This window comes from Palaemon carinicauda, chromosome 6 (assembly GCF_036898095.1).
Source record: "Palaemon carinicauda isolate YSFRI2023 chromosome 6, ASM3689809v2, whole genome shotgun sequence".
NCBI lineage: Eukaryota > Metazoa > Arthropoda > Malacostraca > Decapoda > Palaemonidae > Palaemon > Palaemon carinicauda.
Window position 1 is genome coordinate 138,452,829 of NC_090730.1, and position 22,024 is coordinate 138,474,852.

At 45.2% G+C, this 22,024-nt stretch overlaps 1 protein-coding gene across 2 annotated transcripts in view; it reads left to right on the forward strand.

Annotated features, from left to right (window-relative positions):
* Positions 1–22,024, forward strand: part of PolD1 (DNA polymerase delta) — a 304,764-nt gene that overhangs the window by 83,338 nt on the left and 199,402 nt on the right. The window lies entirely within an intron of this gene.

Here is a 22,024-nt window from a genome sequence, read left to right on the forward strand (position 1 = left end):
GTAGTCACCCAATTAAAAAAGTTGGAGAAAATCGGTTTACACAACAGAAAATGTTGCTGTAGTGTACAGTAGGGGTAACTACAATAGTACAATACATATGGTTCTGTATATTTTGTATATGTACAGTATTTTACTGTATGTATTATATTATTTTTCATTTATTATAACATTGTTCTAATAACTACTTAATTTACAGATATTAACAGTTATTTTAGGTATATTGAATGGTTCAAATGTATTTGGCTGTACAGTATTTCATCGTGGTTATACTGTAGCTTTATTATAAGATTTAATGTGGTGTTTATGTAGGATTTGGAACGAATTTGGCGATTTACATGTAAAATGTGACACACAACATGAAAAAATCCTGTTACGAAACCCACTCCAAAACGGATTAATTATGTGTTGTGAGACATTACTGTATATTACTTTATTTAGAATTTTAAGCTAAATGAGAGATGATTTACCTCAGTGCCTTAATTTTATTCTTAAATTATAACAATGAACCTTACCAGTACCTTTTAGTTATCATGCTTTATTTGTCGAAGCAACCTGCTTCTGGTATGTATTGCACCTTCAACAGAAAATAGAATATTTCTCTCTCCCCTGCAATGCTAAGAAGACCTGATAGATGGTGCCATGGGCTAAACACCATAGATCTATTATTACATAGAACTTTCTATGTAGTACAGTAATCTGTATCAGCTACACCATGTAGACTGACCTCTTCAGCTCTAACTTGATTTAATATTTTGAAAATAGGTAATCTTGTAGAATTTGAGAGGGTACAAAATTTTGTCTTGGACAGGTTTTGAGGTATGTACAAAATTATCTCCAAAAACATACAGCAGAGTAAGTAAAATGGATATTGGGGCTTGAGTGCCAAATCATTTGGTGAGGGGTTGGCACTCAAAGAGTTAAATAACTTTCAGAATGTAATGATAGGTCACCCTTGTTCCATTTTCATGTCATGAAAACTTCTTGACTTAGGTGGCTAGTGTCTTAATATTCTAAATTTCAAAATCAGATTCCAAGGTAGAAGAACAAGGGGAGAATCCAGAGTAATCTACAATAGGTTGGTGGGTTTAGATGGAAGTAGACGTTAGGGTTCAGACTAGTGATTTGTTCATGTACAGTAGTTGGAGTAGGCTAACTCTTATTCAGGCAGTGGCAGTGTTTGTAGCGTAAACTGCCCAGCTGCAAATCCTATGCTAATTTCTCATGTTTTGTTTAGCAGGTTTAATGTACAATCTGGTAAGGGATCTGATGGTACAAAGCGCATTATAGAGTCAACTGGTTCCATACAAGGCCCAATCTCTGAATTTGGTCCTGATCATTCTATTGCAACCATTTTTGTAATCAAATATCATCTTTTAGACCATCAGAATCTGAAATAGAATTGGATTTGGATATTGGATCCATATATTCCTCTTCATGCTAGATTAAGCACACATCGCAGCCTATCTATGCTATCGTTAATAATCTGGCATACCTTATTATGCCTCTAGTGCCAGTCACAAAGTTCTACGATAAGCCTTCAGCAGCATCTACTCAGGCTGAAAAACAGATGCATCATGATATAGCTGGCAGTGGGCAAGTAGTTCCCAATGTAGGCTGGACCACTAGGGGTCCTCAACTGCCAAGTAGGTGGAAGAGGTTAGATGTTAATAGAAGTGTCTGTGGTAACAGATCAGGCTAATTTGCAAGACCATAGTCATTGTCGATAAGAGATGATCACCAAATACACGGGATTCATGTGGACTAAGTAGAGAGGTTGGCTGTTGGTGAGTGTATGTTTAGATATGGAGATATATTGATTATATAGAATAGAGGGTAATGAAAAGATCACTGAGAAGGATATGATTGATAAAAATTACTGTCCAGATTTTTCTACTATGGGCTTAAACTTGGTACAGTGATACCTCTGGATACGAAAGTTTCTGCTTACGAAAAATTCAGGATACGAAAAGCGATACAAAGATTTTTATGCCCCAGTATACGAAAAAAATTTCAGGATACGAAAAGCTTACGAGATCCCAACTCGTCGCCGAGAGTACAGTACCTTTTTTTTCAGGGTATCAACCCTTAATTTAGGTGTACAGGTAACAATACACCTTCACTGATCCAAATGCTTTACATACAGTACCGTAACTTTTATGCAGTAGTAAAGAAAATGGACCGTTTTCTTAGGGCTTGGAGGGGATAACTAGGCTATAACTACATTATTGAATAATCTCATGGTGGTTTCTGTAATGGATTAGGCTGTTTCTAACGGTTGGGTTAATTATTGAATGATAGAAATGGCTGCTTTGCATGTTTATTACTACAGTTTAGCGTGTTTATGAAAGGAAAGGTGACTTTTTTTAAGGCTTGGAACGGATTAGGCTATTTACATGTAAAACGCGACTCAGGATACGAAACCGTATCTTGAACGGATTACTTTCGTATCCTAAGGCATCACTGTATAATGAATAGATAAACTACAAGCTCAAAATATGAGAGACATCTCTTTGAATATTTAGTTTGATTGAATTTGACAAGGTGGCTCAGGATACAGATGCATTTTCCAGCTCCTTGACTACTGATAGAATTTATCAAGTTATAATGCCATGAATACAGTAATGTCAAGACTAAGAATGGGCTCTGATTCATGTCTTGTACAGTCGGAATCCGAGATACAGAAGTGTCAGGGTCACAGATGCATTTCCCAGTTCTTTGACTCTGTCTCTGTACCAAGCGATCAGCTGTGAATGTTGATTTGAATAAATTTGTCACAAATCTTCTCAATCGGTCCCATGTGGAAGGAATACAATAAATCTCCTCACATGTTGAAGGTATCCTCTTGGATACTGATAGCATTATGATCCTTAAAAAAAAAAAGAAAAAAAAAATCCATGGTTCTTACCTTTCAGTACTTCTCTGACCCCTTGTATTCATAAATGAAATTGCCGAGTCCTTTAGCATAATAAATTGTGGATGAATATTGGAATGTCATACATGTGATAATTATGTGTTCAAACAACACCCACTGTGTACACAATTGAGTAAAGGAAGGGCATTAGTTAAATGACATCTCCTTTGCTTTTAGAATGCATAATTTTAAAATCTTTCTTTAAAAAGGAAACAATGTAAGAAAGATCACTTTTGTAGAAGAGAATGAACATATTATACACCTAGGTCAATTAATATAATTGAAGTACAAGAGAAAGTTAGACCTCCACATCACCGGAAGCTTCTCCTTTAGCATTTTGTGGGCCTTGAAGGCTCGATGAGTCTCTGAGTAATATAACAGTAGGGGAACCTTACCATCCCCACTGGCTTTTGCAAAGTAAGTCTGTCCTTCATAGGTCCTTTGCATCAGTAGGCGTAGGGGGAGATGCCCAGGTAGCTTCTTCTCTTCCGCTATGATGTAGGTCCGATGAGGCATTTTTTTTTTTTTTCCAGAAAAGCTCAGTTTTGTCGCAGTTGAATACATGCTGGGGACTCGAGCCTTCCTGGAGAGTCAACTCGGCTTTGGCCACTTTCGTGTCCTAACTCGCAGCCTCGTCATGCCGCATCACCGAAGGAATGCCAGACCATATCTTGAATTTTTCAAACCACCCTCAGGAATCTTTGAATTCCTGGGTTGCCTGCTTTGATGTCCCTTATCCTGCATCATCTTCGGCCTGAGCATGCACAAGATCATCAAAAATGGCGCTGGCCTTGTGGCAGATTGTCGTTTCGGTGATCATGTGTCCAGCGATTTCCTTGTCCTTAATCCAAAGCAGAAGCAGTCTCTCCATCATCATGGATGTGGCTCCTCTTTGCTGGAGAAAAGTCATGCCCTTTGAAGTTGTTGCTGCTTTGATGGCTTCCTTCTGTTTAAGGATGTTTCCTATCAATAACAGATTTCGGCCATATTCCTTAGTGATCACACTCAAGTGCATGCCAGCCACTTACTTCGTGATTATCTTAAGCTTCGTCTCCATAGAAAGCATCCTCTTCTTTTCCTTCTTTCCCAGAATATCAACAACATAGTTGGGACCCATGGCTTATCATTTATGAGTTGAAAAACACAACACGATACAGTGCAGTAAACGAAAACAAAATCATCAACATGAATTCACTGTGAACAATAGCTCTGCTGAAACGAAATGGTTAAGGAATGGTGATACGGAGATGCATGATTGGATAGATGCTGATCAATGGGAGAGCAGGATCTTATGGCTCTAACTAGCATCACAGTAGGGAGGTAACCAATGGAAGGTCAGGACGTTGGTGAAGAGTTTACAGTTTGGCGGAGCGGGAATTTTGAAATTATTCTCGGTGGCTGGGCGAATCGCGTTTCTTATGAAATTTTTTTTTGAAATATGAGACAAAAAAAATCTTTGCATCTCATTTTGCATCATGAATATTTCATATGGAGAGACTTTTATATCAAGAGGTATCACTGTAATTTGTATTTTTCCTGATTATACAAACCTGAGTCCTCTAAGGGTTACCTTTTAGCGGAGCTGAAATGGCGAGCCATTAGAATTTAACGAGGGTGTATTAGCGGGGGGGGGGGGGGGGGTAGGGGAGTGGTAGCTAGCTACCCCTCCCCCCCTCACACACAGATGAATGCCCACTTTCACTTTTGGCTCGGACTGTGACAGACGTCTCTGTCTTGGTCCTCTCTTGGCAGCCATTGTTTGTTTTGTCTTTACTTAATCGCTTACTTTTCATTTACTCAATATATATGTAAACATGTTTTCATGTTTGTATATATATTTGAGTATAGAAATAAGTAAGTTTCCTTTTCAGAGTTGTATGTGTAGTGTACGATATCTACGTGGAGTCCTCGGCAGTTAGGCCACCACGGCGTAATTTTATGGGTGGCGATCGAGTTTGACTTATGTGTTTCTCTCTCTCTCTCTTAAGGTCGTTCACCCTTTTACTACGTGTTACTACGCCCTTGTAGCTTCCTTTCCGCGTGGGGGAGTTGCTACGCCGTACGTTTGTCTCAATTAGTTTATGAATCTAATTGTAGTTGTTTTTTTTCAGCTTGTTGAACGATTCCTTTCGGGGTTTTCGTTCTTTCTTTAGTGTTCATTCATTTTTAAATTACATAATTATAATTGTTATAATTCTGTTTTGGTTACAGCTCTCCTTTCGTGAGAGTAAGTGGTTGTGAGGGCACTTGCCTGTTGTGTAATTCTTGTTTCCTTTCCCTCGGGATTCCTCTTCGGAGCCTTCCCGGGGGAATGAATGTGTACTAATATTATTTGTTTTATTTTTTTACAGTTACCGATCTAGTTCGTTTCTGTAATATGGCAACGGTGTGAGCTGTCTGGTTGAGTCCTGGGGATTCGGCTGTTGCTGCCTCCCCCCTTGTATTTTCGTCAGGGGCGTGTCTCCTTCTACTGGAAGTACTCCCGTGATGACGGACAACTCTCCAGTTCATTTTAGAACTCTCAGGAGGCTTGCCTCCTTAGGCGGGTAACTTTCCTTCCGAGGGAAGTTTTTCCTGTCCAGGCTTGAGTTTTTCCCCTTTTGGGGGTTCTTCTCTTGCCTTTTTTTCGTGCGACTATGCTCTTGGTGCTGAGCGGTCACATCTGCAGTTTCGCTCAAGGGGCTGGGCAACTGCAGGAACTCCTCTTCGGAGGATTGCTCCTTTTAGGTCACTGGCTGACCAGTCTCTTCTACGAAATGTTTCTCTTTCGTTCGCGAGAGAGTACACTCATAGAGACTCCTCTTCGGAGGTTTCTTCTGTTGCTGTTGCTGTTGGCCTCCCTCGCCGTAAGGCCCACCGTCCGTTTGAATCTCCGTTTGCAGTCTACAACTCCTTTTTCTCGATCTTCCGCCTTGGTGCAGATGGACAGCAGTCTGATCTCGTCTTCCGATGGGCAACGGTCTTCCCGACGGACAACAGTCTTCCCGACGGACAGCGGTCTTCCGACGGACATCAGTCTCCCGGCGGACAACGATCCCTTCGGGGCAAAGGGTTGCCTCCCACGGTGGTTCTTCCCTTGCGTGTCAGGGTTTCCCTGCGCGCCCTTCTGCTGTGTTCTCTCCTGCTCCTGCTCAGTGTTAGCGCACAGGCGCTCTTCTGCTCATTAGCGCTCTCCTGTTCGTCAGCGCTTTCATGATGATCATCCCTGCTGTTCCTGTTGGTTCCTGTTATGCGCCCTGTGTGCCCACGTTTGCCCTCGCGATCTAGAACTTCGGTTCAGGTCGGGGTCAAGGACTCTTCTTCTATACACAGGCTTCCACGCGTAGCCTTCTGCTCGTCAGCGATCATCAGCTCGCCAGCGATCACCTGTCTCTCGGCGATCTCCGGATCACCCGCGTGTGTTACAGCCGGCACGCCAACGTTCTCCAACAATTCTGAAGGAACATGGTTCGCCAGCTACTAGCTCACCTGCGCATGCTGATCGCCATCGCGCGACCCTCAACTGCGGATGCTGATCGCCATCGCGCGACCCTCAACTGCGGATGCTGATCGCCATCGCGCGACCCTCAACTGCGGATGCTGATCGCCATCGCGTGACCCTCAACTGCGGATGCTGATCGCCATCGCGCGACCCTCAACTGCGGATGCTTATCGCCATCGCGCGACCCTCACCTGCGGATGCTGATCGCCATCGCGCGACCCTCAACTGCGGATGCTGATCGCCATCGCGCGACACTCAACTGCGGATGCTGATCGCCATCGCGACACTCAACTGCGGATGCTGATCGCCATCGCGCGACCGCACACCTGCGCATGCTGATCACCATCGCGCTATCGTCTACCCTGCGGATGCTGCTCGCCATCGCGCGACCCTCAACTGCGAATGCTGCTCGCCTGCGCATGCTGATCGCCATTGCGCGACCCTGGCATGCTGATCACCATCGCGCGACCCTGCGCGACCCTGGCATGCTGATCACCATCGCGCGACCCTGCGCATGCTGATCACCATCGCGCGACCCTGCGCATGCTGATCACCATCGCGCGATCGCCCTCCTGCACATGCTGCTTGCGATCGCTCAACTTCGCATATTGCTCGCCAACACGATCGCTCACCTGCGCATGCTGCTCGACCATCGCGTCGGCATAACACAACGCTCCATCGCCAACCTGCGCGTTAGCGCTCACCAGCTCACCACCAATCGCTTGTTGATCCATATCGCCAGCGGTCTTCCTCGCCATCGCGCTAACGCTTGCGTTTGCCGCCTCGGACTCGCGCTCATCCACCTGCCCACTCTAACGACCGCTCGCCCGCGCGACCGCTCGCCCGCGCGACCGCTCGCCCGCGCGACCGCTCGCCCGCGCGACCGCTCGCCCGCGCGACCGCGCGACCGCTCGCCCGCGCGACCGCGCGCCCGCGCGCCCGCGCGACCATTCGCCTGCGCGCCCATACGCCCACATGCCTGCACGTCTACGCTCATGCGCGTCCGCGCCCGTGCTCTCCAATGTTCGCCCACGCGCGAACCGACGGTTTTCCGTCGCGCGGACGGATGGTGTTCCGTCGCGCGAACCTACAGTGTTTCTCTGCACAAACGTCGGCTTTCTTTGCGTTACCGCTCATGGGCGCTTCCACGTTCGCCCACGCGAAAATCTTTGATTTACCGTCGCGCGAGCTCCAGGGCGATTGCGGCCACGATTCCCAATGGGGTTTTTGCAGCATGGCCAGCCTGGCGAGTTCTTCTGGAGCGTATTTCCAGAACACGGCCTCACCCCGTAAACGCAGAGCATGGCACTTGCAAGAATAGGAGAAACTTAAGGGAGATCTGAGCAACACTCCTCTTTCCTGAACCTGGGTTAGCCCTTCCCCGTCATTCCCTGGAAGGATTTTTGGCGGGGGGCTTAACATTCGAGATTTCTCCATCGGACAAGGGGTGACTGCTTACCCCTTCCTCTGGGAGCTTACCAGGTTCTTTCCCTCCTCGGTTACGGCCCGAGGTTTGGTTCAAGGAAGCTACAGGAAGATCATGGGTACTTTCCTCCTCTCGAGCTCGGGCACCTTGGCCTTTCGTCGTTAAGTATCTAACTTGCGGACAAGCACGATGTTGTACCATCTGGACACGCTGACTGGGGGCTTCCTTCGGGTATCTCATCTGTGGAGGTCGACGACCTCAGACACCCTTCCATCCTTGAGAAGAGTTTGTTTGTGCCCAAGGACAGAGACTTAGACAGCGGCTGTGCGGAGGAAATCGACTTCCATTTTCACTCCTCCAAGGCGCTTTCTTCCAGACTCTGCAGGGCTCCAGCGCCCTTTATGTTCAACCACTTCTGCCTAAGTTAATCGGCTACGACAACTGGGACAAAGTGTCCAATTGCAGTTTCCTCCTGTCAGGAACAGATGGTACGGGAGACTCCCCCGGGGGGGGGGCATAGTCCTAAAAGGAGTTCACGAACTCTAGGATTGCAGGTTTTTCGCTGGGAGGATGCTTAAGGTTACTCATCCGAATGACAGCTTCCTGATGCCCATTCCCGCACAATCTCTGTGATCAGCCAAGGATATCGCGCCTGCCGTCTCTGTCAGCGAATTCAGTGTCTCTGAACCTCTATGCCATAGCGTCAGTAGATTTGCCCTGTTTGGCAGAATGATCCATACCTTAGGCAAAGGTCTTCCTTAGGATCATCGACGGCTTCACCCCCGGCCTCCTCAGTCGATCCTTTCTTGTAAGGAAGGATCTGAGAGGGGATGTCGGTAGTCGACCTCTCAGCCCTGATCAAGTTTGTCGAACAAACTTCGGCCAGCGTAGACCAGCAAAATCGATCAGACTGGTAATGAGGCGACAGGACTCCTTAAACCCTGGATCGGAAGGACGGGTACTTTCAGTTTCCATTCCATCCATCTTCCAGGGTGCTCGTCGAATTCAGCCTAGACTGCAAGTATTCCTGCTTATGATGCAGTGTGGCTATCCCGCCGTGGCATAGCAGGTTTGTTTCCCCAGAGAACTCTCCCTGCCTTCCTATTGGCCGCTCAGGTGCAGGCTTCCGCCGCCTCTGCTGTTTGGAGGGCTGGTCAACTCCGGTAGGCTCGGGTTCGACCTTCTTCAGCGCCGGGACAAGCTTCTGGATGCTTACCATGAGTGTGGGCTCATGGTATTTTGCTTGGAGCCTTCTCTTCCTCTGCCTCAACATCTGGAGTATCTGGCCATGATATTGAGTCAACGGCCTTACCACGTTGGAAACCCCGCTTCTCGTCCGTCCAGCGAGGTTAAGCAACGTCGGTACTTGGATGGGTGACCACCTGGGGACGCCAGATTCTGTTACCACATCCTCCGAGCCTTCCTTTCGGTTGACTGTGGCAAGACTGAGGAGAGTCGCAGTACCTGTTCTCAGTCAAGCAGAGCTTTCAGCCCTACCTTGGAACATTTCCTAGTTCTCCTTTCCTCATTGACCCTTCTATAGTCCGAACGGTCGCCTCAGGATAAGTTCCATGTGGGGCGATCCAAGTTCCGGTGGCTTCAGGCAATGTTTAACCGGACTTCCTGGCCCCTATGGGACCAGCGGAACTATTAGACCTGCAATGGGTGTTGACCTATGGAGCCTCTTGATGGTAGTGGATATTCTCGTCCTTTCTCCACATTCTTGACGCGGTTCTCGGACTTGTCAAAGGAAAGGGGGGGGGGGGTTTCATGTTCCGGTCCAGGCCTATGGTCAAGACCTGAAGGATACCTCCCCATCATTCAGGCAGGCTTAGGGACCTTAGTCTGGCCCCTCTACAGATCCTACAGCTCCTGCCGAGTCTCCCCGTTGGGCGTTGACTTCATGATTCTGGTGTATTTTAACCAGCAGGGGACGCATTTTCACACCTTCACATCTTGCAGTAGAGATACCGGGATGATTGAGATTCTCTCAATACCACCATCGGCTCTCTCATTCCAGGCAGGGGAATGTTCTCTCAGACTATCCGAGCAGAGCCTCGTAGAGAGTGTACCTGGGGGTCTTTGACCTTGGGTAACCAGCAAGTACTGGTCTGGGGGACCTTATCGCGACAGCTTGGAACCTCAAGCTTCCGCTATTCTTCCCCCCAGTCTCAGATCCCGAGACTCTGGCAAGATGCATTCCGGTGATGGTGGGACAACTTCGACGCCTGCGTCTTCCCTCCTTTTTGTCTGTGGACAATGGGTCTCAACAAGACCAGGTTGTCTGTCAACCTTTCAATGGGAGAGCTCCACTGGGACTATTTGCAGAACGATTTCTGGACCCTCTGCTTCCCCTGACGGAACTCCCGGGAGAGCTTCTCCCACGGCGCAGACTACTCAAGCAACCACACTGCGACATCTCTCCCGAACCGGGGCGTCGCTTCGGCTTCCTGCCTGGAGACACTACGCCTCCTCCTCAAGAAGAGACAACCCGCTACAGTCGCGGTACGGAGGTCGAGTCATCTGCGATAGTCATCCACAGGGGTCTCCCAGGCAAAGTGAAGAGTCTAAGGTGGTTGGTGCCGTGGGAGATATACCTCTTCCCTTGAGGCCTCTTCTCCAGCAATAACGGTCTTATTGTCTTTCGGCGGGAGGAAACTCCTTTCCGCTCTCGGCAATGAAGCCTGTCGCTCAGCCTTTCCATGACCTTCAGGCTTAAAGGAATAACTTTTTCCCGCCTGCTGGAGCTATTCTCGCTCATGCGAAGATAGGATCGTCCCTGCCCTAGTCGGAGGCATGGCTCGGACTTTAAGTCCTTTAAGAGATCTTCTCAAGACCCTTTACGACAGGCCTCGGATTGTATTCCGCCTTGGGTCTCCTGCTCACTCTGGCCACGGCCAGTGTGTAAGCAATCTTCTTGGTCTCTTACGACTCCCCCCTTTCTAAGGAAGAGGGGAAGGCAACATTCAGGCTCGCTCCTGAGTTGTTGGCTAGACTCAGAATCTGGGTGTCCCGGTCCTTCGGTCCGATTCATTCAAGATTTCGAGTCTCCATTCTGTATCTGATGTCCCAAGACCTTCTCTTTCTTGCCAGTAAGGGAATCGAGAGGTTAGCGCTGGGAACAGCTGCAGTTTGTCCTCAGTTGCAGGCGATTTGGGAGCACAAGGAGGACATGGGGGAGAGTCACCAGTATACCTCTTCAGCCCGGACTCAAGGACATTCATCTCGACCTGTCTCCAGACCCTCCCCCGTCACGTCGCCCTACAGCACGATGTTGGATACATCGCAACGTCCCTCGCCTTCGAGTAATACTACTCTGTGACGCAGGTGCTACAAGCTGGAGTCTGGAAGCGTCTAATGACCTTCGCAGCCCGCTTCCTGCAGGGCGTGACCCACAGGAGTCTCGATACGTTTTCTATCGCTCTGTGGTGGCTACACAACAGCTGGTCTAACCTCAGGCTCCTTTTTGGACAGGTAGCAGAAGGTTGAGGGCATTGTTATCAGGTTTTAGTCTGCATGAACAAAAGAAGTATGTCTGGCCCTTACTTCTTTCTTCATCATCCCCTCTACGGGGAAGCAGCATCCTGTTCTCTGCATATCTGACCTCGAACCTCTGCAGGTAAACCATGCTTCCTTGTGTTCCGAGTATTGAGTCAATACTGTCGCGTCCCCCATACCCTGACGAGGTGGTATTGGGAACCTCCTAACCCAGAGTTCCTTCTGGAACTCCAGGTCAACTGCCTAGGACAGGTCACACTTCTTCCTTCACACACAAGCTTACGTAGGCCACACGGTTCCTTGCGGAGCAAGGAACTTGTGAGGTGCAGGGACTCCTTTTCTCGAGTGCAACTCACTCGGATTCTGAGTCCCCGGGTAAAGCCAAAGCCAGTATGGCTGGGGACTTTCCACCCTACCCAAGGGGTAAGTCACCCTATGTAAATAGCGTGGTTTGTATTTCGGTTACGAAACAAATGACAAATTCGAAGATAATTTGTATTTTTCCTAACCATACTAACCTTAGCTATTTGCACATATTTGCCCGGCAGCCCTGTCCCCCAAGACAAGTCCTACCTCTAAGTGAAAGTGAGCATTCATCTGTGTGTGAGGGGGGGGAGGGGTAGCTAGCTACCACTCCCCCCCCCCCCCCCCCCCCCCGCTAACTAGCTCGGGGGTAATACACCCTCGTTGAATTCTAATGGCTCGCCATTTCAGCTGCACTAAAAGGTAACCCTATGTAAATAGCTAAGGTTTGTATGGTTTGGAAAAATACAAATTATCTTCGAATTTGTCATTTATAGGGGAAAGTAATGGAAAGCAAGCTTAATAATTTATAGTGTGGATAATGTGGTTAGTTCCCAGTGACAGAACAAATTTTTGATATTCTATTTGCCTGTCAGGTCATGGAAAAGTTTTTATTCCTTGCCTATTTTTATAGTGTGTGTGTGTGTTGTTTTAAAATGTAATAAACAAAAAATTTGATAGGTTATAACACATTGGTGCTTATGTAATATCAACTGTATAGACGGTTTGAATAAGTTAAGAAATGGTATAAACAATACTTTGTTAGTGTATTCGTACGCTCTCAAGAGCGGCAGCTAGAGGTCAGCTGATCTGATCACAGCCAAAAGTAATACAAAAAGAAGTCAACAATACTCGATTTTTAAAACACACCCGAATAAAACTTAATGTGCAATTAACTATTTAAAGAGTAGCAATTTTCTAGAATAAAATGATCTTCTTCTTGTTCTTCCCAGCTTGTTCCCATTTTTTATATGGGGTCGCCGTTGCGGATGAGCTGTTTCCATCTTTTTCTATTATGCGCTTCTGCCTCATCAATCCCCTTCTCCTGTAAATCTTTTCTGACACAGTCCCGCCATCTCTTTCTTGGTCTCCCTCTTCTTCTTCTTCCTTGAACCTCCATCTCCATAGTATGTCTCCCAACGTGGTCCTCATCTCTCCTCATCAAGTGTCCATACCATCTCAGCCTCCCTTCCTGCACTTTCTTTGATATTTCCACACCTTTGTCAACCCCCTTATGTTGTCATTTCTTATCCGGTCCTCTCTTGTCACCCAGACATCCACCTAAGCATTCTCATTTCTGCCACATCCATCTTGTTTTCTGTCTTCCTCATGCTTGCTGTTTCTGTTCCATACAGCATTGCTGTTCTTACCACTGTCTTATGAAATTTTCCTTTCAATCTCAGTGGTATTCTTTTTGTCGCAAAGAACTCCTGAGGCTGCTTTCTAGAATAAAATGATGTTTCTCAAAAAATAGTGGTTTGCTGATGAGATCGGATGCTGTATTTTTAGCTAGGATTGAAATGGATGTAGACTCGGCATATTTTTTCGTTTCGAATTTAATTGACACTAAGAAAACTAATTTTAGTTTTCCTCATATATATGTAAGTATTGTATAACGAGAGAGAGAGAGAGAGAGAGAGAGAGAGAGAGTGAGAGAGAGAGAGAGAGAGAGAGAGAGAGAGAGAGAGAGAGAGAGAGAGAGAGAGACACACGTCCCTCAGTGTGAGGCACCTCGTATATCTACCAGAAAGTTGCTAATGCATCTTCCGGTGTATTTTGCATCTTCTAGTCTTGGATGGTCTGGATGCATCTTAGGTATTTATTGAGCTGATTCTTAAACACATGTACGCTCACTCCTGATATGTTTCTTAGATGAGCTGGCAGCACATTAAATAGTCGCTGCATTATCGATGCTGGTGCGTAGTGGATTAATGTCCTGTGCGCCTTTCTCAGTTTACCTGGAATGCTTTTTGGCACTATTAATCTACCTCGGCTTGCTCTTTCTGATATTTTAAGCTCATGATGTTTTCAGCAATTCCTTCTATTTGCTTCCATGCTTGTACTATCATGTAGCGTTCTCTTCTCCTTTCTAGACTGTATAGTTTTAAAAATTGCAGTCTTTCCCAGTAGTCAAGGTCCTTAACTTCTTCTATTCTAGCAGTATAGGACCTTTGTACACTCTCTATTTGCACAATATCCTTTTGGTAGTGTGGGGTACCATATCACATTGCAGTACTCGAGTGTACTACGCACATAAGTTTTGTAAAGCATAATCATGTGTTCAGCTTTTCTTGTTTTAAAGTGTCTGAATAACATTCCCATTTTTGCTTTACATTTAGCCAAGTGTTGCTATTGGTCGTTGCATAACATATTCCTATTTAAAATTACACCAAGGCTCTTTAATTGCTTCCTTGTTTGTGATTGTCTCATTATTAGGTCCCTTGTATGCATTCACCATTCCTTCTCTGTTTCCATAATTTATTGATTCGAATTTATCGGAGTTAAATACCATCCTATTTATCTCCGCCCATTCATATATTTTGTTTAGATCTCTTTGTAGTGAGTTCCTATCTTCATCACAAGTAATTTCTCTACTAATTCTTGTGTCATCGGCGAAACTTCTCACTACGGAGTTTTCAACATCACAGTCTATGTCTGAGATCATAATAACAAATAGCAGTGCAGCTACTACCGTTACCTTGGGGCACACCAGATATTACCTGGGCTTCATCTGATTTCTCGTCATTTGCAACCACCATCTGTTTTCTGTTTTGCAGGAATTCTTTTACCCATTTTCCTATCTTTCCCACAATATTATTCTTTCTCATTTTTTTCTCCAATATGTTATGGTCTACCTTGTCAAAGGCTTTTGCAAAATCTAGATAGATCACATCTGTGTCTTTTTCATTTATCATATTATTGTATATGTTTTCATAGTGTGCTATCAGTTGGGTCTGCGTACTTTTTTCCAGGTACGAAACCGTGTTGACCCATATTAAACAAATTATTTTTGACCAAAATGGTTCATTATTTTCTTTTTTATTACCCCTCTCATACACTTTCATAATATGTGATGTTAGACTAACAGGTCTATAATTGCTTGCCTCTAGTCTTGATCCACTTTTGAAGATAGGGGTTATATAAGCTAATTTATGTTTAAAATATATCTCGCTCATATCTACACTCTGTCTTAGCAGTATTGCTAGCGGCTTCGCGATAGTGTTTGCAGTTTTTTTTAACAAAATCGCTGGAACTCCATCTGGTCCGGCTGCCGATCCATTTTTAATTTCGTTATAGCCGTGACAATATCTGCTTCATTAATATCGATATCCGTTAGATATTCAACATTTTCTTCTCTCATTTGTGTTTCATTATTCTCATTCGCAATTCTTGGCGTGAACTCACTCTTAAATTTTTCTGCTAATGTGTTGCATATTTCCTTTTTTTCATTCGTTAGCCGTCCTTCAATTCTTAAAGGGCCTATTTCTATTCTCCTTTTATTCAGAGAGAGAGAGAGAGAGAGAGAGAGAGAGAGAGAGAGAGAGAGAGAGAGGAGAGAGAGAGAGAGAGAGTGAGTGAGTGAGTGAGTGAGTGAGTGTGTGTGTGTGTGTGTGTGTGTGGTGTGTTGTTTTAAATGTAATAAACAAAAAAATTTGATAGGTTATAACACATTGGTGCTTATGTAATATTAACTGTATAGACGGTTTGAATAAGTTAAGAAATGGTATAAAACGATACTTTGTTAGTGTATTCGTACGCTCTCAAGAGCGGCAGCTAGAGGGTCAGCTGATCTGATCACAGCCAAAAGTAAAAGAAAAAGAAGTCAACAATACTCGATTTTTAAAAACACACCCGAAATTTAAAAACAAAAGTACACACTTTCATAATGTGCAATTAACTATTCAAAGAGTAGCAATTTTTCTAGAATAAAATGATGTTTCCCAAAAAAATAGTTGTTTGCTGATGAAATCGGATGCCGTATTTTCAGCAACGATTGAAATGGATGTAAACTCGGCATAATTTTTTCGTTTCGTATTTAATTGACTCTAAGATAACTAATTTTAGTTTCCTCATCTATATGCAAGTATTGTATAACACGAAGAGAGAGAGAGAGAGAGAGAGAGAGAGAGAGAGAGAGAGAGAGAGAGAGAGAGAGAGAGAGAGAGAGAGAGAGAGAGAGAGAGAATATCAGCTGTTGTAATCGAATGCCGTGTTTTTGTTTCGTGAGAATTTTATCGCCACGATTAACAACAACATACTGTACTGAACTTTACAGTATTATACAGACTACTGTAATATGATAAAGTAAAATATTTGTAATAACCTATTTTATATGAAATAGGGCTATTTTTTTGTTTTTAAATTTACATTTACGTACGTAAAACAACTCTCTCTCTCTCTCCTCTCTCTCTCTCTCTCTCATCTCTCTCTCTCTCTCTCTCTCTCCTCTCTCTCTCTCTCTCTCTCTCTCTCTCTCGTAAATTGTTTTCCTGCTTTGCTACGTATGTATGATTTTATATAGATACGGTAAATAATATTGTAATGACATATTTTCTAAAAGCTTTTACTGTAATATCATTATTTATCACTTTCATCATGCGCGTTAAATGCCTTCGTTTGTTTATTACGATCGAAGATGGAGCGTACAGTGAACCCTCTTTTATCGCGGTAGATAGGTTCCAGACCCGGCCGCGACAGGTGAAAATCCGCGAAGTAGTGACACCATATTTACCTATTTATTTAACATGTATATTCAGACTTTTATAAAACCTACCCTTGTACGTAGTACTGTTAACAAACTACCCTTTAATGTACAGAACACTTAATGCATGTACCACAGTATCCTAAACTAAAACAGGCACAAATATTAAAGGCAATTTTATATCATGCGTTTCCTAAACGCGCCAAAAAGCACGATAAAAATGGCAACCCTGCATAGGTGTTATCTTTAGATCTTTGAACCTGCTGGTTCTCTTTGACCCTTCGCTACCGTGAACCTTCGGGTGATCGTAGAAATGAGTTCTCTCCTAAGCGCTAAGAGTTTTACTCTTACGACAGAGAGTTTCTGACTCACGTTACGCTGAGAGCTTGCGCTTGCCCAACTAACCTTATGCGCGCAAACCAACAATGTGCGTGCAAAGAACTAAGCCACGCAATCAGCGCCATGTTGAAGTGCGCTAACAACTCTTTTATATGCTCGCGCATAACCATCTCGGTTCGCATGCGCGTAACCATCTTGGTTCGCACGTGTGACCATCTCGGTGCGCTCATGTGGCCATCTTGGTTCGTGAGCGCGCGCGTGTCCATCTTGGTTTGTGAGCGCGCGCGTGTCCATCTCGGTTCGTGAGCGCGCGCATGTCCATCTTGCTTTCGTGAGCGCGCGCTTGTCTATCTTGATTTTTGATGCGCCCGTGTCCATCTTGGTTCGCGCGAGCGCAAGAGTCTTATTCTTATGATAGAGTTTTTGAACTCTCATCGCGCGCGTGTTACTATCTCGGTACTCTCGCTCGCGTGCGTGACCATCTCGGATTTGTGTGCGCGACGAACTGCTCGTGCTCGCTCAAGAGTTTTACTCTTATGACAGAGTTTTTGAACTAGTCCGCGTGGAGTGTTTGCGCGCGCGTGACCATCTCTGTGCGTGCAAACAAAACTACGCACATGACAACAATCATCAAGAGTTTTACTCTTATGACAGAGAGTTTTTGAACTCTCGTCATGCGAGTGATCATATCGGTACTCGCTCGAATGACCATCTCGGTTCACGCACGCTCTCAAGAGTTTTACTCTCATGACAGAGTTTTTGAACTCTCGTGGCGCGAAGTGTTCGCTTGCGCAAGAGTTCTACTCTCATGACAGAGTGTTTTTGAACTCTCGTCGCGCGAAGTGTTCGCGCGAGGCGGCCAACTTTACGCGCGTCGACCATCGTCAAGAGTTTTACTCTTATGACAGAAAGTCTTCTGACTCTCGTCACGCAAAGGGTTTGCGCGCAATTAGCGCTATGTGTGCAACCATCGTCATCATGAATTTTACTCTTATGATAGAGAGTCTTCTAACTAGTCGCGCAAGTGTTCGCGTGCGTGCATAAACCTGGAGGGATGCCTGCTGTCTAGGGGTTTCCGTCTCTCTACAGGTAACAATGACACAGTTCGTTTGGGTTCTGGTCTTGTGAACCCTGGTGGGTTCACGTAACACAGTTTTTGAAGATTCCATCAGGAATTAGCGACAGTTCCTGCGATCTAGAGTGTTTTTTTTTTTTTCTGAAAACTCTATGGTCGACCTCCCACCTCCCTACAAGATATGGTCTTCCAAAAGCATGACTTAATATGTCACCCTACACTCCCAGCTGATTACTATGTCAGCTAGGCTGGTTTCGCCCAGCACCGATCCTTTCGTTTTCGAACGAAACCACCCGTCATCTTCCCTCCACGCTCCCACTTCGAGTGGTTGGGTTAGCAGATGGAAATTAGTGGGGAATGAAAAATTCTTTACTTTCCAGTTCATTTTCCCCTGGCATACCTTGCCTGAATTAGACAGTAGTTTTCTCACTAGTGAGAAAGTATTCGATGGCAACTATTTCGGGTAAGCGGTCGATGGCAATTATGTCTGGTCTTCTTGAAGCAAACCCCCACATACGAGACTTCAGCCTTTTTGGGAGACTTGTTCCTGAGAAGTTTTACAGAACTTCAACGGGTGTTGTTAAAACTTCATGAAGGTCGTAAGCCATCCCAAAGCTCTATTCAAGACAAAACCACGAGTTTATTGTCATGGACTCGGTTCTACCGTTGGATTGAGTCAGCCGCTCCGTCATTGTACTTTGAGTACAACGACTTACCGTTTTACACGATAGACTTCTGAGACTTTCTATTCTACCCTTACAGGGTTATTATCTCAAACAATTAACCCCGATGGAGCAGTGTTAGCTTACGCATTAGAATGAGAGCAACATTATGGGCAGCTTTTCATTACGTTTACGAACGTTTCAAACCCCGCCCACGGGGAACCAGACATCCTTGTCTTTGCATGAACTCTGGCTAGCTCCTCTCTTAAAGAGGAGTGGCAAACCAAAGGAGAAATGTTCGCGTTTGTAACTGTATATTTTGTTTGAGAACATGTGTGCTCATTAAAAAAAATTATTACAGCTAGTCAACGATCAAAAATTCTTTGGGCAATAATGTTGCGATTCGTCGCACATACATTATTCCCGCAACTGGATTCGTTGCAAACGTTTCCTGAAAGCAGATATTATGCATACGATATCGCAGACGGGCAAATACATATGCGTGCAAGCGATCTTTCTGCCAATAAGGGCTATATACATCTTGGAATTAGAACTCCGTTCTATTAAGTTGTATAGTTATGTTCCTTGCTGAAACCAGGTTGTTCATTACATTACTTAGCTACTCTCCTGTAACCAGACATACGGCATTTACATTCTGCCTTCTAATAGGCATCTTTTCCTTCCTCTCGATTGGAAGTCTTGGCCTCCTACAAAGGCTTTTACCATGAAACTACTCATACATATCTGTCATTAATATAAATGCTAGTTTACGATCGGAGACGGAGAAGTACGAACGTTTTCTCCAACTGAGTTTCGGACATGACTTTTAAGTCGTGCTACACATGTATGCTTGTCATGCGCACAGTTCGGTGTTACTACTCCGTAGTAGACTTATGCTTATTACCCATCCAATAATAGATTGAAGATACGTTTCAATCCTCTCTTTGGGTTGGTTGGATGCGTTTGTTAATTACCGTACAGTCTCCTGTCCGGAAAGAGATCTCTATGGAGATTCGCCCTTGTAACATGAGCTGTACTGATTAACTGGTTTACTGTTTGGTATCGGTATTATACGGTCGTCCACACTAGATTGGTGGCAGTTGGAGAGAGGACAGGCAGTTCCCTTCATTGCAAGAACGTGCAAATAGTTACATGTCTCGACATATTCTCGAGATGTGTTTATTGCTATGCAACCCCTCCCCCCACCGCTGGACGAACCGCGGATTGTGGGTGGCAGACGAGAGCTTCTACAAAGAGCCTATCTTCTCGTCTTCCCTCTGGATCTGATGCTCTCTTTAATGCGTCAAAAGAGGTGGGGTTGGCATATTCCGCACCATTCCATCCGTCCATTGGCCCGATTCAGAAAGGTACCAGCATTCACCTCTCTTAGAGAACCATCTAACAGTAGGAAGCCTCAGATGGACAAAGGTCATTCCTGGTACAGGAATGTGCTTGCAGATAATCTGAACAGGCCACTCAGATAGTGGGCTCCTAGTGTCTTTGAATCATCTTGTATCCAACAAAGTCTTAACTTTGGGAGGTCCCCGCTGTGGTCATGCTCACAACGGCCCTGTAATTCAGACTCCCGCTCGACCGTTCACGAGGCCCTTGAACAAGATGTATTCCAAGATTGATGGACAGCTGAGAGGTGTTCGCCTGTCCCGTCATTTGGTTTGGTGAGAAAGTCCTCAGCCAAGTCAGGATAAGTAAGATCTTATCAATGACTCCAATAGCTTCGCTATGGCATCCCGCAAAGTGGTTCACGGACCTTCTGCAGCTCCTGACGGAGTTCCGAGGGATCTTCCTCCACGGCACAATCTTCCAAGCAGCCACATGCCAACACTTTCCTAAGCCGTAGCTTTGCTTCGACTTCAGGCCTGGGACGGTCCTTCATCACCTTTCTCAGAGAGGCCTTTCGCAACAAGTTGCGTAAAAGATGTCTAGGCACCTCAGACACTCTTCAGCGTCGGTCTTTCGGCGTAGTGTTCTATCCTTTGTGACTGATGTCGTGGAAGGGGATTCTCTCCATCGATGCCTTTACTTATACAAAGTTTGAGATAACTTGTCCATCGTCAGATCTCAACCTCCTCCTGGGAACGCGGTTTGGGTCCTTCAGTCCCTGAAGGCCCCTTTCTACGAACCTTTATGCCATGTAGCAGATCGCTTCCTTACATGGAAGACGGCCATTTCTAATCACTTGGGCTTTGACCAAGAGAGCTAGTGTGTTGTACAGTATGATCCATCCTCTGATGTCTCCTACTCTAGGAGACGGGGAGAAGTAATCCTCAGCGGCGTTCCTGGGTTGATTGCCAAGACTCAAAGTCCGAGTGTGCTGTATCCTAGGTGCAGCCCATTTTGGATAAAGAGTCTTCGTTTGGTAACCGAAGACCCATCAACTGGGGTTTTACCCAGTGAGGAGTCTGTGGTGTTACCTTTAAAGAATGACACCAGCTCACCCCCGTGTGTCGGCACTGTTGACCACCACGGTGAAGGTTAAGAGGAGGATCTCAAGGAGTTCCTTACCCTCTGGGATCGGTAAGCTATTGAGGTAGCTCTCAATCGATACCCTCCTCCATCCTAAGACCCAGAGCTCGTAACGTCAGTGGCGTTGCTACGTCCCTGCCGTTCAAGAACTACTTTGTGGCGCAGATAGTGTAAGTGGGCATGTGGAAGCATCAATCGACCTTCACGGCTCACTACCTGCAAAGACGTAACCCACAAGAACATGGAGACCTTTTCCATCAGTCCTGTGGTGGTCGCACAACAAATGGTCTAAACACCTCAGGTTCCTTGATGGACAAGTAGCAGAGGGTTGAGGGCTGAGGTTACGCGGATTAGTTGGGTGAATGAATAAGAATGACTGGCTCTTTTCTTCCTTTCACCTTCGTCCCTCTGCGGAAAACCGCTCCGCAAGCTTCAGCATAGCTGATCTCACCTCGCTGCAGATAAGACTCATTTCCCTTGTGCCTCTTAAGTATAGAATAATACTTTGTTACGTCCCCAATATCTTTTTGAGGGAGGGTATTGGGTAAGTCTTCAGAACAATAGGCTTTGGAGTTCCTATGTTAAAGACAAGCCTCACTGTTAGTTCCACTCACACACAAGCTTCTACAGGCTGCTATCAGTGTATTACCTCATATCGGCACTTGATTTTAGCGAGGGTAGGGTCCCTTTTGCTATCGATCACAGATTGAAATAGAGAGGACCTAGGGTCATGACCAAGGCCAGTTGGTGAGGCCTTCCTCCCTCCTAAGAGTAAGTCACCCCTATAAATAATGGAGGGTTTGTATCTACGCTAGAAAAATAACTACAGTAATTTATAAGTAATTAAAGAGCTTATTGAAAGAAAAATTCCTTATCAACATTGAAAACAAATTTAACTGAGTCCAGCTTTCAAAATGTAAACAGAATTGTGGTTAGGTTCTCGGCAATCTTTATCTTTCTCTAACCTTTCGATAATTTTAATTGTACATGTATTGTTAATGATGGTACATTAAAGCATTATATTTGTTTAGTACTGTTTACATAAAAGCTTTATTTTTCCCTCTGGGTGTTCAAGGTTTTCACACGAAGGCTGGGTTCGCTTATCGGCAGTGAATAGCCTAAATTTCAGTAACAAGACGGCAA